At 40.3% G+C, this 18033-nt stretch overlaps 1 long non-coding RNA gene across 1 annotated transcript; it reads left to right on the forward strand.

The window, feature by feature from the left end:
- The first annotated feature begins 642 nt into the window (after positions 1 to 642).
- Positions 643 to 17114, forward strand: LOC306814215. Its single transcript, XR_013777117.1, has 3 exons — positions 643 to 810; positions 14813 to 14904; positions 16865 to 17114. It is a non-coding gene; the product is annotated as an uncharacterized lncRNA (long non-coding RNA).
- Positions 17115 to 18033: the final 919 nt, after the last annotated feature.

An 18033-nucleotide genomic window follows, 5' to 3' on the forward strand; every position in this document is an offset into this window, starting at 1 on the left:
GTAGGAAGAAGTCCTTTACTGTGATGATAATGGGATACAGAACAGGCTGCCCAGAGAAGTTTGGATGCCCCTCCCTGGCAGCATTCAAGGCCAGGCTGCTCTGGCAAACCTAGTCTGGTAGGAAGTGTCCCTGACCATGACAGGGAGTGAAATTGTATTGTCTCTGGGGTCCCTTCCAACCCAAGCCATTCTGTGATACTATAATTCTGTGAAACATCAGTAATTCACTGCAAGAAGTTGACAATGCCAGAGATCAGTGAAGAGAGCTCAGAAATTACATAATGCTGTTCAGTCTGCCTGAGGAGAAGGAGGAAGCAGAAGGCCTTGCAAACATGTCTTCTCTGATTGTAAAAGAACACCATTCTCCCAACAGAATTTCTCCCTGGAGAAACATTGCAGAGAACAGACTGTCACCCTGAATAGGATGAGCCATATATTAAGTTAGACCTAGGGACTAGTAGGCAAGCCTAAAAGCACCAGAAACACTGATATTGTTCTGAAACTAGTTACAGATTCTGCAAGGTAAGCAACAATGATGAGCTTTTCAGCCTTGGACTGTCTGAACTGGATATGCCTGTTAATAGCAAGAAACACATTTGTCATAATACTGAAATAAAGTAGCCACTGTAGTTTTCACAGGTTGTGAATTCACGGAGTCCCTGTGTCGGAGAAGTGGACCCTAATATTTGGGCAGAACACAACACATCTCTTGATGGGTGCAGAGCTGTGCTCTGAGATAGTCCAATGTCACATTGTTTACTGCCACAGGAGATGTCAGACTTTCATGCACAGAAACAACAGAAGAGAAAGGTATGCATTATCCTGCTGCAGCACTCATAGTTACATTAGAACTAGAATCAGAGGAGATGAACAAACACATTTCCCATTAAAAGACAAATGCTAGGGGAGAAGGCAAACACCAAATACTTTTAAACTTTTTGGTCAGTCAGGCATACAGCCATCAGCACTCATTCAACCACTTACTTGGGAAACAATATTTACCCTGGCCACCATTTGTGTAACCCTTAGTATTCAAAGGATTTTGATTTAACACTGGTAATCTCTGTGTTGATATGAAAAGTCTGCAGATGTGATATTTTGGTCTGATATGAAAAAAGGTGGTAAATAAAGGACAAGTCTCAGCATTTTTTTAGAAATATATTTTGCTGTTGATCTAAGTTGGATACTGGGCATCACAGAACCAAACAACTGGGAGAGTGGTCAGGGTTCAGGTGCATCACAGTCTAAGGAGCTGTTAATGGATGAGGGAGAAGCAGTATGATGTTATCAGGTACCAGTGAATTAGGGAAGCCATTCATACAAATGCACTCTAACTTATAAGAACAAGTGGGAAAGAGCTTAAAACTGAGGAAAACAGCATGAGTTACCTTCTTATTCAGAGTGCTGCTAAGCACTGCATTGCTCCATCTAGATTGCTTCCAGAACCCCAGCTCTTTTTGGTAGCTTACACAGATTTGCTTATACCACGCAGCAGTCCACAAGCCAAATACATCAAAAGTTTGTTTCAGTGAGCAAAATTTGTGCCCCTGGTGACAGGCCCGTGGGACTTGGGCTGTGGAGCAATAGTGGGCTGCTGCTGAGTGCTCAGGGCTGTGATGTGTGAGTCCAGGAGTTGTTCACTCTCTGGAGCTAAGCCTTCCCAAGCAGCACCCACCACAGACTGGAGCAAAGAGCAGGGCTGCTGCAGGACTGTCCAAACACTAATAGCTGCCTACAGAGATATTTCCCTTGAGGCTGTGGTGAAGGATCTCACAGAAGGAGGCTGTTTTTCCCCAAATCTCTCACTTGAACAGCCTTTTATTCAAACTCCACAAATTGCAAATCCTGCCTCATTAAGGGGTCACCAAGGTAAAGTAACGACCACAGGGTACTCATGATACTTTGGAGAAGGCCTCACGTTGCTGTAACTGTTTCCATGGCTGGGGGAGCCTTTCAGACCAGGTGTATTTATCAAATTCACTCTCTTTAAATTTATTCTGGTATAACCTTTCAACTCTTTCTACATATTAAAAAGAGATCCAAAAAAAGCATTGGTTATTATTTTTTAGGCAGAAAAGGGTAAGAAAAAATGTCCTGGTTTCAGAAAAATTGGAGGCTTATGTATAAGACAGTCTGTAAAATATCCTGTCACAAGTGAGAAAGCAGACATATTAATACATTCAAGGAACTGAAACTGAGTTAGGCAGTAAGTAGTTAGCCAATAAGTATAATCACTCATCTTTTAATTCCTTGACTCCCAAACAGCTCTGTTTTTGTGCTTTACTTTGAACATGTCTACTTTTAACATGTTTTCTGCCATGATCCTTCTTCCATGATCTTCCTCAGGAACTAAGAGAAAATGTCCATACGTGGAGATTTTTCATGGGTATCAAAGACTGCAGGGTGAATAAATAATACAGAAAGGCATGGTGTACAGCAGGAGGGAGATGAGGGGTGATGGATGAAGAGATTAATCAAATGATTATTTGCAAAGAAGAGGTCCTTGGTAATACCAATATCAAGAATGACTTGCAAAGACAACACTGCATTACTCAGCTCAGAATGGAGCTCTGGCTCTGAAGAGAAAGTAGTGCAGAACTCATGGTATAAGCCTGTTGGTACCACCCAGTATTTGCTCAGAGAGATGACTTGCTTGTGATTTAAGTGGGACAAGAAAGCCAGATGTCATTTTTTTGTCACTCCACACCTTCCTTCACTATGTCATGGAAGCTGTAGGATTGGGGTATTGCAGAAAGAAACCTTTGTCTAAGCCTACTCCAAGGACACCCACCACTCACTACATGGGTAAACATCTGTGCTTGAACATACGAGTCCCTGCTGAGATAAGGCTTTAACCCAAATTTCAGAGCTTGCTCATCTTCAAAGGATCTTCATGGCAAAACCAGTTTCCCCTCCGCCTGCGTGCAGACTGCAGGCACGACGAACACAAGTCTCCACAGACCTGGGGTTCTAGAAAATATTCCTGAGAGATTGCTGACCAATCCTTGGAAGACTTGTACCTGTTCATATTCACTTCAGGGAGGAGTTGCAATAGCCTGTGTCTCATGACTTGGCACAAAGCATTAGAAGTATGGTATGGACAGTCTGTGGCAGTAGTCATGGGAAGGAATTCACACAGAAAGTCTGTGGGATACAGAAGTCTGTTGATTTGATGTAGCTTATAAGTGCCACGTTCTTCTTCCAGTGTGGATGTAACCCTATTTCTTAGCCTGGCTGTTGGTAAACCGAGGACACGAATTGCCTATGGCATGTGGCAGTAATAAGCCTCAAACAAATTATGTTTTCAAAGAGCTTTGCATTCCTCGAAAGGAATGTGTTGTACAAACACAAAATAATTCATTCAAACTTTATGTAAAGGTTGCATTTATAAATGATGTACAAGTGGGTAACAAATGATTAACAGATGTTACAGCCATATTACAGAGATTAATGTATTTTAGATGGTTATAAACTATCTACTACTATAAACTACTCTTTAAGGATCTGGAGAAGTAGATTAACCATGGATTAAAATATCAATCATGTGTTAAACTCATTTATAACTTCACCTTTAGTGAAAAATGCAGATTTAGTTTCCAAGAGGCTTCATTCATGGAAAAAAGCAACAGTGAATCAAGCCTGTCATTTCCCTGCTCACATGTAAGATGAGGGGAAGAATTACTATTCACTTTTAAAAGCTTCATTTTGTTGCTACAAAAGAATTAATGTAATGGAAATTTCACATTTTTAAGCCCCTCTTCTCTTACTCTAAGACTAACTTCCCCTATGGCTGTGGATTAGGCTCTTTTCAGTCTTTTCCCACATAACTACTAAAGTGAGTTTTTTGTATCATTCTCCTTAAAAAGGGATACAGAGCAAAAATCATGTAGGTGTAAAAACACAAAACTTAAGCCTCAAATTACTCAACTCACCAGAGAACAAGCAGTAATGAAACTAGTAAATAAGGTGGTAGCAAACCTGCCTTTGTACCCAGTTATTCCCTTTAATCTGACTTTTTCAGAAGTGCTGATCCAATTCAACAATTCTTACCTAAACATTTGAACTTTTTGCAACTTATAAGTAGTCCTCTTAGAATAACTACTCCAGCTTTTAAAGTTGTTCAGCATTCAGCATTATCTTCCTGTCTTCTGTTAGAAAATAATTTTTCTAACATTTTAAAATTTCTATTTTGTAGAAGCATTGTTGAGAGTTTAGTATTATTTACTAGCCACTGCATTAGACCATGAGCAAGTCTACTGCATACAAGTTGCCTGCTCTGATGCATATCCAGAATAATGTCACAGGTGATTTGACACAACAGCATAGAAAATATCTACAGGGTCTGCTTTCTAAACAACATTTTTTGCCCCTGTTCTGCCTGGTCCTGTTCGTGGGGATGTGAGTTGTTTCATCATTAATCATTATCACCATAATCAAGATATGGGGATATGCTCAGTCTGTGGTTTAAATCAATTTGTCTGCTGTCTTGCCTGGTCTTAGGGGCTTGTGAAGGGTTCATGCTGGTACCCTTTCCAGCATGCCAACAAGTACATCATCTCTGGATTCCTCTGTTCACTAGCCACTGACTCTCTAAGTACAGAAAGAAATTGGTTCCTCCTGTGTGTGTTGTAGGAGTAGAGTCTTGGCTGCTTGAGAAAGAAATGAAAGATTGTCATGAGCACAGTGTAAAATGGGCTGCACTAACCAAGAGCTATCCACACAGTTTTATCGAAAACACCTTCCCTTCTCCTATGTGTGGTGTGTCAGACACCACTAAATAGCAACAGCTGGTAAATAAGGACTTGTATATAGCCTGTGGTAAACCAGTTTTGCTAGCTGCACTGATCTTCTCCTCGACTTACATTTGTAAACTTTGGTGCAGGCAGTAAAGATTAACAGTGAGACCTGTAGGCAGTCCTCACTGACCCACAGCTGTAGCTTCTGAGAGGGGTTGGTGCACACAGTCCTGCTGGGGACTGTAACAATTACAGAATGAAAAGCTTGAGTTTTTTAATGTGTTTGAATCTTTCTTTTCCAACAATATGCAATTGCTCTTTTTTGCTTTTTTTTTATCCCCAGACTTGATCCCTACATGTTGTCTGCTCCTGGCCCATTGTTTACATCCCTTTACATATGTGTTTTATTTCATGCTTCTATTAATTGAGGTCTTACCCCCCTTTCACCATTGCATGCCTTGTGCTTCAGAAGTAAGAAAAGAAACTGTATCAAATCAATAAATTCCAAGCTGAGAGGCCAGCTCCGTCTAAGCCCTTAGACCCACTGGGCATGGGCTTGCTGAGTGTAACCTGAAATCTTAAAACACTTTCTAGACGAACATTAAGGTATAAATGAGGGCTGGTTTGTCTCTCAAGTCAACACTTAAAATGAAAAAGCTGATGATGTTTTCATTGAGGTGGAAAGAGTGACAGACAGCCTCTTGACAGCAGATTACCAGGAGAGAGAAAACAGAGCTAAAGTTCTGTTTTCACTTTCCACTGCAGAGTGAAGGAGGGAGGTTGGGGGACTGGGGAGAAGGTTGGAATTGGGGAACTGCATTATTCCTTGTGTTTTTTTGTTAGGCTCAGTTACACATATATCACCATGGCTAAATCAAAAGGCCTGTATTCTGCTGATGGATGGGCAGTAGGTTTTGCTTGGAACCACAAGAACTCTCGGGATAAGGTTGGCAATACCCGTGCCAAAGGGAAATTGACAGCATAAGCTGACTGTTAAGCCTCCCTTCCAGTAACAGACTGTGGCCCAATCCATGCAAACTCTTCCTGAAGTCATCTTTCTACAGCAAAATATTTAGATGTCTTTTAGGGCCCAGTCCTCAACAAAGTACTTAAAGACAGAGGAGTGAAAATTCATTTGGAACTCCTCTTCTAGAAATGGGAAAAAATGAACTCGCACATCACAAGAAAAGAAGCAGAGCTAATTATGGGATACAGATGAATGGTCTGAGCTCTACTTGACTTGCCAGTAGGAGTAATTACAACGAGGAATTGGTCTTCTCCAGGCAAAGGTAGCAAACACAAATCATGACAGAAAGCATCCACAATTATAGCATGTTAAATTAAAGCAAGAGGTAGTTTTCTGGAAACTCACATCCTTGGCATGATGGGGGCCTACTCCTCATGCCATTAGGTCCAATCTGTCATCTTTAACTGGAAATTGTAATATCTTGTCATCTTAGTGCTGCAGCCCATGTGTCAGGATCAAGCTATCCGTCTGTCCCCTGTGTGGGCACAGAGGACCTGGAGGACAAGAAAAAGCAGGGGCCTCTTCAGTGATTTTCTGTCCTCTTGCTGCATGCCTTTCTTTGCCCATGTACCTACGGACAGCAGTAGCAAGAGTGGGAAAACTGGGTGTGCCCAGCCAACATATCTGTTTCTAAAGGGAAAATTTCCTGTAACTTTCTGAAAATCAAGCTCCTCCTTAGGATCCTTCAGATTAACCTCCTCCATAATTTGCTACATTTCCCGAAAAAATACCAACAAAATATCAATATAAAATTATCCCTTTTGTCTGAAAAATCTTAGCCAGGTTCATCTCTACATTCTCATGGTCAGAATAAATATTGCAAAATTCCACCATGCATGTGGTCAGCAATGCATTTCCTTCAGCACACACACTCATGCATAATTTTTTTAAAAATACAGTTGGAAATAAACAAAATAAAAATGATTGGAAAAAAAATCATACATGCAGTGAATGTGAACCCAGATGAGAATGCTTGACACGTTATAAAATACATTTTACTTTTAAAGAAAAGAAAAGACAGGATAGAGGCACTTCTACAATAAGTCTGATCCTAGACTGGAAGGCTCAAAGTGTGGTAGAACTGAATGACATCCTTGCACTTCTTGGCATCAGAGTATCTAGCATGTGTTGTTGCTCCTGTTGAAGTGCAGGCAAGATTTAGACCCTGAAGCCAGTAGGCATCAAAAATTAGTTCCAGAATAGGCCCCTACCTACAGCAAAACAGCAATACATGGGAGACAGGGTTAGGGGATTTGAAAGAGATCAGATCCACAGTGCAATGTGAGCACAGAGAGATCATGAGGATGGGACAGCACCGGTGAGCAACTGAAACTGATTTTTAAAGGAAGCTACTGGTCAGGGATGAAGTAAGTTCCAAACACAAATTAGTGAAGGAGATTTTTTTTTCTATGGGTTAGTTGGGCTTTTTCATTTATGTTGTTTTGTAACTAACATAGTTTTTCAATCTGATAATTTGAGTTTCATCATTGGTAGAATTAACTTATTTGTTAGTTAATCTAAAATGTTGCTATGTGATCCCTTGAATATAAATTACTGCCAGCACATAAAATTTTATTCTTTTTTGTATGCAAAACTGCAACCAGCTATTGACAAAGAAGAAAGCAGATAGAAAGTGAAGGTGTAAGTTCAGTAAAAGGAAGAGTAAGAAAATCAAAATGCAGAAATCATGTTGAATGTTGAGTATAAGGGCATTCACATGTACATATGTGACATTTTTCCTGACATTACCTCTGTTACATTGCATTTTCCTGGTGGAAAGTATAGAAACGCAAAGAACAGAGGAGTCCATCTTAGGCTGGTGACAGGAGGGTTGATTTAGAGCAAAAGATGTTTGGGATTACAGGTAACTCAGGGACAGCATTTTTCCAGTTAGTAGTTGTATCATCTGATGCTGTTTTATATCTGCAAGGTAGGAAATTGCCATGGACAGAATTTTTTCCTGAGGCAATTTGGTAGTAGTCAACAGCGTTGCAATAGAGGTGTTTCTGGCCATGAGAATTTTGAGATCTCTTTCCTTCCTGTTGAGGAGCAAAGTGAGTAGAAAAAGAATATGCAAATTCATCAAGTCAAACCGAGGCCGGGAACCTGTGACTAACAACATCTGGGAGAAAAATTAATCCATTTTGGAATGTATTATATGCAGATTATGTTAACATCTTAAAGGAAGCACTCCACACACCCATAAAGGATGATTTTTCCAGTGCAAACTGCCTGTAGTGAGATGTTTTCCTCATGGTCTCTGCTGTCTCTCCTCATCTTTGACATGTCAAGCCCTCTTACCATATCTACCATGGAGCAAAGCAAAGGAGCTCCTCACAGGTGTGTTAATATCAGGACACTTTTCCTTTGTATCTGCCATGCACATCAGGCACTAGAAAAGGAAGTCCTTATGATGGCTTTAATCATAATCGTTCATTCAACGAAGATAAAAGACCTAACTCGCTTCTTTCTATCTCTCATTGTCTGCTTTATACATTCATAGCTGGAGGAAACATTCACCTGTGTCCAGGATATTTGGTATATAACCTTTGGTCTATGATCTCTAGTATCCAGTGGTTATTAAGCTTTTATCCCAGGTTCTGAATGTATTTTCTACATTGCTTTTAAGGAGGGCAAAGAGTCAGTCTGGCCATCTCAGAGTAGAGTTTCTCAAAAATCAAGGAAGTGAAGGGAACAAAATTATCAGGAGTACAAGCAGAGTTATTCCATACTTACACATTATTTCTAAGAGCCCTGAAGACTAAAGTTTAATAAATTACTCTGATAATAAGGTGGAATACCCCTTGGTTTCCAGCAGAACTGGTGTAAGGACCTTGCATCCTCTGGTGCAGTGTTGTCCCTGTTCACAGGTGCATGAGGAGAAAGCAGCTCTTAGGAACTGTGTATTTGTGTGTTTGTTGTTCTTCTCAGGCCCCATCACACACCCAGAGTAGAGGAAAGGCAAATACTAAAATGCTGATATGTGTTTGCAAAATATTTGAGGAAGGGGAGAAATGGATATCAATATGTGATGGAATTGACATGAACTGAAACTGTACAATTTCTGCATTTGTTTGGGTACTGACAACAGAAGAGAGGAAATTATCTTTGAAAGTCCATTGTAGGACCCCTCTTCCTTTCTTTGCTTCTCTCACTGTGATCTTTCCTTAGCATAAGTGGGTGGCACACCTTTCCTTCACATATTTCAGTATTTAGAGGTGTGCAAGAGCCCAGGAGGGCAGAACAGCAATAGTTGTCCATGTACTGGGAAGGACTTAGCAGCAAGCTTCAAACACAAAACCAAATACTTAAGATGCCTTGTTAATAATAATTTCATAACAAGAAAAAAAAGGCTTTACAGCTGCAAGGAAAAGCTAGGTCTCCAGACAGCAGAGAACAAACACAGACTGCACTGGAACCAGAAAAAGGGGTTCAGTTTGCTTTCCTGCTGGTGGTTCCCCCCACTGAGTGCTAGAAGATTTATATAACAATTACATCAACAAAGAAAGAGCTGTAAGATTAGGTAGGCTCAGCCCACAACTGCACAAGCAGAAAAATACAATACTGTGGTCCATCTGCTCCACTGATAAGGATTCACTCTTTTTTCTGCTTGCAAACTGTGTGCCTGACCACAGTGCAACTTCTACACAGGCTGCTTCCCAGCCTAGAAAGTGGCAGAGATACAAAGCAAGAGGAAATTATTGTCCCTTAAAAAGAATAAATTTCTCTCAGGTCACATCACATTCTCTCTTACAAGTTTAAGATAAGAACATTTGTAGTATGGTAGGAAAAAAGTCAATTTGGCCATGTTTCCTATGTTACAGAGGTCAGCATTGGAGACCTAGGGAAGACCAAAAGGAAGAAATATCAACATACACTGATAACATCCAGCATGATCTTCCAGTTTCCAGATATTTGCAATTCACAACCTTCAGAGCCAGCAGATTCATGTTAGGCAATCCTTGATAAATCTTATTTCACTAACTTATCTAATTTTGTTTAAGCAAGCATGCATATGACATGCAATCATATACTTGTACTTTGCTTTAGATTAAAGAATCTGCTATTTTTATGGCTGATCCTGTATTTGCTCTTGTAAAAGCTGAAATGCATTTTAATCTGGCTTAGTTTCATGAACACTCATGAAAATATTAGTATTCACAAGGATATGTGTAAAAGGAAACTTCATATTTCCTTATAACTCAACATGTAAATATTTGGTAAATGTTGTGTTTATATGGTAATACTCAATCAAATACTCTAGGATTAACAGATGTCCTGAATGCTTTTATGTACAGCTATATCAGATATTGCCCAAACCATAATAAACTATTACAAGTTTGGAAATACCAAAAAAATGCTAACTTTTTGAAAGAAGAATGCGTAAATGCTTTTGTATCTTTTGGGGAAACAGGTACTGCATTGTAAATATTTATTGCAGATATGTTATAAAGGAAGAGACATAGGAGGAGTTGTACAGCTGGAACTAAGTTGCTATGAATAATTTTTCTAAAGAACACTGCCAACAATGTTTATACTGTGTCCAAATTGTGCTAAGTTTTTACACACTATTAAGAAGATAAAATCACATACCTATTGCAGTGTTTGGAGCTCACTCAGAGCCAAGAAGTCTGGAGGGGCTCCATTGCAGTGAGTGCCTAAGCTTTTAACAGGTGGGTGTTGCACAACGTGCCCTTCTGCACAGCAGGCTCACCCCTGGGCTTTTCCCTGCCCCAATGCCCCAGCTGAGCCTGTGAGGTGGGATGCTGCAAAGGAAAAAGTCATTAAACCCCAAATGCAGTGAGCTGTTAATGAGTACTTAAAGGACAAATAGTCTCTCTCTAGGCAAATTCTCCTTTGGGGGAGGCACAGTGGAGAGAATTTCACTCTGCTGCATACATATACTCTGTTTGTGTATGGCTGGATTCTGCTCAGATACTCTGTTCTGTCTTCACTTGCTTAGGGATAAAGAATTACAGGTGAGCTCATGAATGCAAATGAATGCATGAAGTATGATGCTGGCCCTCACAGCTTAAAGACAACTGTATGCAAATGTGCATGCATAGATATTAAAATTCTCACAGGATATAATTATAAAGTAATACATATACAGAACTAGTCCAAACTGAGGATTACATATATTTGTTGTTGTTTACTTTACCTAGTAATTAGGCTGTAAAAATGTATTTTTTTTTAATGTATCCTATTCCTTACTTTAAAGTTTTCCTTTTATTTTTTTTTATTATTATTTTCCTGTAGGCACCCTATGTTAAAAAATTAGTTAGGGCCAAGACAATTATTTTTAATTCAAGATAATTGTTTCCTTATAGCATTCAGTCATGTGGTTTAGTTTTAGGTACTCCTACAAGGAACATGAAGTTGAACTCAATGACCCTTATGCGTATGCCCCTTTTAATTTGAGAGACTCAGCAATTCACTGAAAATTATGTAAAACTATTTTTACCCTACACAACATCAATTGAAATTAGATCATCAGAGTAGCCATTCCAGAAAGATATAATTTGAAAAAAACTTTTGCAGTCTATCAATCAAGTTCTGGATGGTACCCAGAGATCTGATTCTAAGGATATCTTAAAACCGTAAACGCCAAGTTTTATCCCACATTTCTTTAGAAAGCCAGGTTTGGGAGGCTGGAACTAATTGCCTGATTCTATTTGTTTGTCCTGTTAACCACTAGTAATGTGGTTAACTAGCAATTTCACCCTGATCCAACGCCAGCAGGTATTTCTAGGTCTGGAGGCAGCAGCGCCCAGGCTGTCAGGGTCCCCGCGGCGATGCTTCGCGGGTGCTGGGGGCTGGGAGCGCAGAGCCTGGCAGGGCTCGGTGCCCGAGCGAGGCGCACAGAGCCGCGGCAGAGAGCGCTGCGGCCGCGGCGGCGCCGCTGGGTCAATGCTGCAGCTCTGCGGCCACGGAGGGTCCCTAACCAGCCCAGCTCTGCCAGCCTGAGATCTCCTCTCCGGCCTGCTGCGGATGCTGCTCGCTGCCCACAGGTGGCAGTGAGCCTTCACCGCTCGCCAGAGAAACCAAATTTATCTCCGAGCCGCCTGGTGTTTGCGGGCATCCTGCAGAGCCCCGTGCCCGCGGTGCTCGGGGCTGGCTTTAGGGGAGCTCCTCGGCACAGGGCTGTGCCTCTCGCTGCCCTCTCCAATGCTGTAACACAATCTGTGCGACTGGGAAAGGGCTGCAGGTCAGTCAGAGCAAGATCCGCTGGAAAATCTACTCAGATCTGTGATGCCAAATGGTGCCAGCACAGTTGGAAAAGCAACGCTTCAATGCAGAACATGTTTCAGAGATGGTGATAATTTTATTATCTGTATCTGCCTGAACACGGGCCTGGCGTGAAATGACAGAGCAAGGGAGGGAAAAAGATAAGGAGCTGAGCAGATCAGAGGAGATTAGAAAATTGCTCATGCTATACAGAGCAATAAACTTTTCTGTCAACAAACACAGCTTCCCTTGGATTTTTCGAAGGATAAAACCACTGTTGTTTACATTTAAGCTATCCTCTCTCCCATGTCCTTTATCATAACAAAGTTATTTAGATCGCCTATGAAACAACAGTATATATTTCTGATGTTCCAAAATACATGCTGAGTACAAATTTTCAAACCTTCAAAGATAAACAGATTAGATTAAAGAACGAAAGCAACAGTGTTGAGTGGAAAAACAGACAGTAAGTAACATTTGGCCAACCTGTAAGCTAAAGATGCATATACTGAATAAAATCTGGGTGTATGTCCCTTCATTTTTGTCCTGGAATCAATAACTACGTGCACCATATAGGTTTGGGTTTGTTGGAGGCTTCTCCTTTTTTCTTTCCAAAAATACCAGCAAACTTCAAAGTGACGAATAACATCAGCAAACTGAAAAAACCCCCCGAAACAACAAATGTAATTTTGTCTCAAAATGCTACCCGAATGTGAATTAGCTGTGTGAGCTTTTCTCTGCTCTTGGACAGCTGTGAACATCTGCCAAGTGACTGGAAACCCATTGCATATGGTGCCACCTGCATCTTGATGCATAACAACAAGCCAAGTTTTGCCATCATGTATGTTTTTGCATCTTGAATCCGCTGGGGTTGCATGCTTGTAACTGAGAGTTTAATCCCAGTGGAGCTCAGTTGTAGTTCCCCGTGACCAAGTTCAGTGGACTTCAGTGGAGTCACAGGGTGTAACTTAGACCAGACACACTCTATTGATAAATACTTTTAAAAGTAAATCCTTTCACCAGCCTGGTGCCCTGCTGCAAAGTTTCCCCTAAAAAATGGATATTCTGGCAAATAGGGAGCTTGCTACTAGACGTCTACAGCTTTGTGGGCTGATTTTAGGACAAAATTTTTAACACAACAGAGTCTTCTGCTGCTTACTAGTGAAAAAGAAGCTCTGGAATCCTCCGTTCCATGCCCCTGAGCCAATGTGGAGGCACAGATCCTGCGGGAAGCACCAACCCAGGATCTACATCTAGTGGGAAAGAGATCTGGGAACAGGGCCTCAGAGACCATGGGGGTCTTGTCTCTCCAAGGCAGTGGCCAGACTGGCTTTGTCATCATGTTCAGCACCCAAACCAGCTGATGTATTTCTGGAGACTCCTGGTCTGGAATGGCCCTGATCTGGATGTCTGGAGCAGTAGGAGGCTTATCCCAGAGAGCTGGCAGCCCAGGTACAGAAGGTGAATTCTGTCTTGTTTTGTCTCACCAGTCCCTGCCACAGAAGAGAAGTTTTGTTCTCAGACTGCTTAGAAAGACATACTAGGTAGACAATGTTTGTACTCTTCAGGAAAACAAAACCACCTCAAAGAGTCTCCACATCACCTTGAGACATAATTTTAAATTCTGGTTGAGGTACTGCAAGGGAAAACATTAAAAAGAAATGTGACTTATTTACTTAAATAAAATTGATCCTTGCAGTCTTTCTTATTTTGTATACTATGTGCATTTTTTACTCTTTTGGGCAGAGTAATTTTCACAGGATCTGCATATTTCAATTTTATGCAGGAATAAAATTCACATACAAAGTGAAGCCAGAACTGTCTGGCACAGAGCTCCTAAGGACAGATGGTGCCACCTGCATCTTCGAGTAAGAATAGTCCTAGCCAGGTTTGTAGACAATGACCTATTTAAGTGAAAGAGAGGAGGGAAAAATCTATGTTCTCTCTTTCTGTCTAAGTACAGAACATTTACAGCAATAGAAAAGTATTAAAATTAAGCTATTGAGATCTGTGGTTTCACTGACTCACAGCTCTCAGGATACCTGGAAGTTCTCACTACTATTCAAGTCTGTTGTTTCATTCTTGCCACCCAGCTTCTTTTCAAAAATGTGTTTGAGCCACAGATCCTAGGACTTTACGTAGAGGCCTCTCCTGTGTTCTCCTTCTTCCTCTGACCAAGGTTATTCAGCCTTGCAGTTTAGTTTAAGCTGAGGTTTTTGACAGGCTTATTGTCGCAACGAATTTGCAGTTGTATCTTGATACTGTATTATCTTGCCACTGAAATTAAAAATGTCACAAATTCAGCTCTGAAGGGAGCACTGAGGATTTAAATGTCATTTGAACACACATTTTTTTAAGAAGCAGTAAAAACATCCAGCATAAAGATAAATAAAGGAAGGGGGGAAGGTCTAAGCATGTGAGTTTTTCTTAATATGAAAAGTATTCTATTTACAAGAAAATAGTTTCTTTCATTTATTATCATTAGACTCATTTTCTGGCAAGAAAATATTTGTGTTGTGTGCATTTAAAATTGCATCTGTGTGTTTGTGGAAGGATGTTTGAATCCAGATAGTCTTTCACTTTTTTAATAATGAATTATTCCCAAAAGTTTATGTGTTCATGTGGGTATACAGAAACATGTCTACACACCACAGTTTATGCCTAGTGAAAAATTTAAAATTTAAAATTTAGCTGACATTGGCTTTGCTTCTCTTTCAGCAATGTTAACTGGCAATCAGATGAAATCTAATTTGCTCCTAGAGAAGTGAAAAGATAAACAAACTTAGAGTTTTAAATCTTACCATAGGTCTTTCCTTTCTAGATTTCTTCTAATACTTGGAAGAAGACTCTGTTCAGACCTACTGTCTGCTTCATGTTCTTGAAACCAGCAGAGGCTACAAGGAATGCTGAGAGGTCAGTCTGTTGGCAGCTGCAAAAGGAGAATTTGAGGCACCTAGGTTCTGGTACCTCACATTTTGGAAATAGACTTAATTGGTTGCTTTCTACCAAGAGATAACAGTAAAAGTTCAATCAGCAACATTATTTTATATCAGGCTAAGCAGATATGAACCAGAATACTTTTTGTGGTCTTGCTATTCAGTATATACAATCCAGCTATACAAAAGGCTATTTAAAAATGTCCCCAAATTTTCACAAACTTTAAAGAATGTTTTACTCCATTTGAACTTCTGGATATACTCTGGGTCTGCTTTTGGCTTAAATGCCCATTTTCCTCCATTACTAATTAGAATTCTTTGTGGAGGAGAATGTTCAGGTGGAAAAAATGAAAACTACTCCCTTCTCAGTGTATCTGGGAATGAATGTTCAAGGAGATGCTTGTGTAGATCTTACAGTGCTGCAAAACAACATCCGATTTTGATTTGTTTAAGCTATATTTTTATTAATAAAAATATACGAACATTGTTTGAAGGCTGACTAAAGCCAGAATGGTGGTTTTGTATGACATCTATGCAATTTAGATAGAATTCATATGAGGTAAAATCATATGGATATTTATAGTCACTTTTATTTTCTGTTGTGCTTGAGGCTGTTAAACTTTTTATGCTCTTTTCTTTTTAGACTAGGGACCCTGAAATAAATTTTTGAAATGTATCTGTAGCATATGTGTGTTTTCATAAATTGTATTTCTATTTTACTGTGTAAATACAATATGAAGAATATCCCTTTTGCCAGGAAAGCGAGGTATGATAAACTCAGCTGAAATGGAATTTAATGAAAAGAAATGAATGAGGCTTTTACAGATTAGTTCACTGAATGGTCTTTAAAGTTTCAAATTAAATGACACTTTAAAATGCCTGCTTTGCTAGCTTTTCTGGCACAAAACAGCTACAACAAAATGTAACTAAATCTCTTTTAACGTTTGAGTTATAACAAAACCACAAGAGTGATTTTTTTAACAAAGACCAGGCTACAGACAGGACTGAACAGTCTGAGCACTGACTTCTAACTTGTAAGCCTCAATGAAGTGTTGGTCTCACATGCATGAGTAAACAATAAGCCTGTAGAAGGAAATAGAGGCTTTAAAACAGCTTCTTTTACCTTAAATCTGGTTTCTCAGACCTCTCCAGGTAGGCTGTCAAGCAGCAAAGTGGCCAGACTACTATCTTCCTTCAAGAACCTTGACAAGTTGTTTTCCAGCCTAGTATTACTGTAAAGTTATTTTCTCCTAAGGACTTGATAGACAAGCTCCAACTTTCAGAGGAGGTTGTTTCTCAGGAGGAATATATATAACCTTATTCATTTCTGCGTTGATTATTTTCAGATCCTGCTGTGTGAAATTGAACTTGTATCAAAGTTAATATACCGGAAAACTGTAAATTTGAGTAAATAAATAGATAAATAAATAAATAAATAAATATTCTTTAAAACATTATTTTCTAAGCCCTTTCTGAAACTCTGTAAAGATAATTCTGTCTTTATTAAATTTTCACTAACTGCCCATAATTTTTCTTTAATTTAGTGAGCACTGAAACTTTCTGTGATCATATTGCTATTCAAACCATAAAAAAAAAAAAAAGAGGAAAGTTGAGCTTCTTCTGGATTTAGAAGCAAAGAAGCCCAGACAGGACAAGCTTCTGTGGTCCACAGAGCATTTGAATGATGCAGGAGCAGTCAAGCTCTTGGCATGGGAGAACAATACAGCTGAAGGCAGAGCTTAAGGACAGGTGGAGTGGCTGGTGTTGCTTCCCTGGAAACAGCCATGTGGGGACTCTGCAAGGGAACTAGACAGCCTGGCTATCAAGTGTTTGCTGCAGGTGCAGAGGCCTTCTATTACACCTCTTGATAAGGTTCATTCATATTTTATCCAACCTCAGGAGATGAATTCATGTGTTTCTGAATGTTTCCTTACCAGCAAAGAAAACACAGTAAAATGAGAAGACTGCCCTCTGTGGGAAGGCAAACTGAGAAAGCTGTGACTGAGAATGGAAGAGTAAGTAGAGTAATATCATAAGACAGAATTAGAAAATTAGAGCTGCTTAACTCATCAGTAGGGCTGTTAAATCCCCCTGTGCCATGAGGACACTGCTAGAGCAGAAAGTCTGGACCACCAGAAAAATTAATGCAGTCTCCTGCAGTTTTTGGTGCTTGATATAAGTGAATAACCTCAGATCCTTTATCCATGGTGTAACAAAATATTTATTTGGTGCTGCCTTTGAGCCAAACAGAAGTTTTCACACTACTATTGGAACTGGGGTACTCAGGAGGAGGAAGAATCTAGACATGCCCCTCAAAAAACCAAAATGAAAACAGGCAGAAGAGTAGTTCATAGATCCTGGCCAGAAGATTTAAAGAAGAGGCAGGTGCTAAAAAAATTATCATCAAAAGCTGCCAGGATAACTGGTAGGAAAGACCTATTACTTCCAAATGGATATCTAGAGTCTTTTGCCATTTGACAGTTTTGAAGGTTATTCTTTTAAGAGATGAGTTTATAAGCTTACAAAAATTAGCTTCTTTGTGTTGTCAACACCAAGGTTGGAGAAGTCCTCCAAGATCATGGGGTCCAGTCGTTAACCCAGCACCACTGTGCTCCCCACTAAGCCATGACCTGAGTGCCACATCCACAAGCCTTTTGAACACTCTCAGGGATGGTGACTCCATCACTTCCCTAGGCAGCCTATTCCATTGCCTGGCCATCCTTTCAGTGAAGAAGTTTTACTCAGTATCTAATCTAGACCTCCTCTGGTGCCTCTTGAGGACTCTCTTCTCAGCCTGTCATGGATGTTAGCTATGAGGCTGAGCCTCACCTGGCTACACCCTCCTTTCAGGCACTCGTACAGAGTGAGGAGATCCCCCCGAGCCTCCTTCTCTCCAGCTCCCACAGCTAATCCTTGAAGGTCTTATGATCCAGACCCTTCATCAGCTCTGTTGCTGTTCTCTGTACACACTCCAGCATCTCAGTATCATTCTTGTCCTAAGAGCCCCAAAAGTGAACACAGGGTTCCTGGTGTGGCTTCAACTGAGCCAAGGACAGGAGGAGAGCCATTGCCCTGCTCCTGCTGCCCACACTATTGCTGGGACAGG

This window comes from Erithacus rubecula, assembly GCF_903797595.1.
Source record: "Erithacus rubecula genome assembly, chromosome: Z".
NCBI classification, from domain to species: Eukaryota; Metazoa; Chordata; class Aves; order Passeriformes; family Muscicapidae; genus Erithacus; species Erithacus rubecula.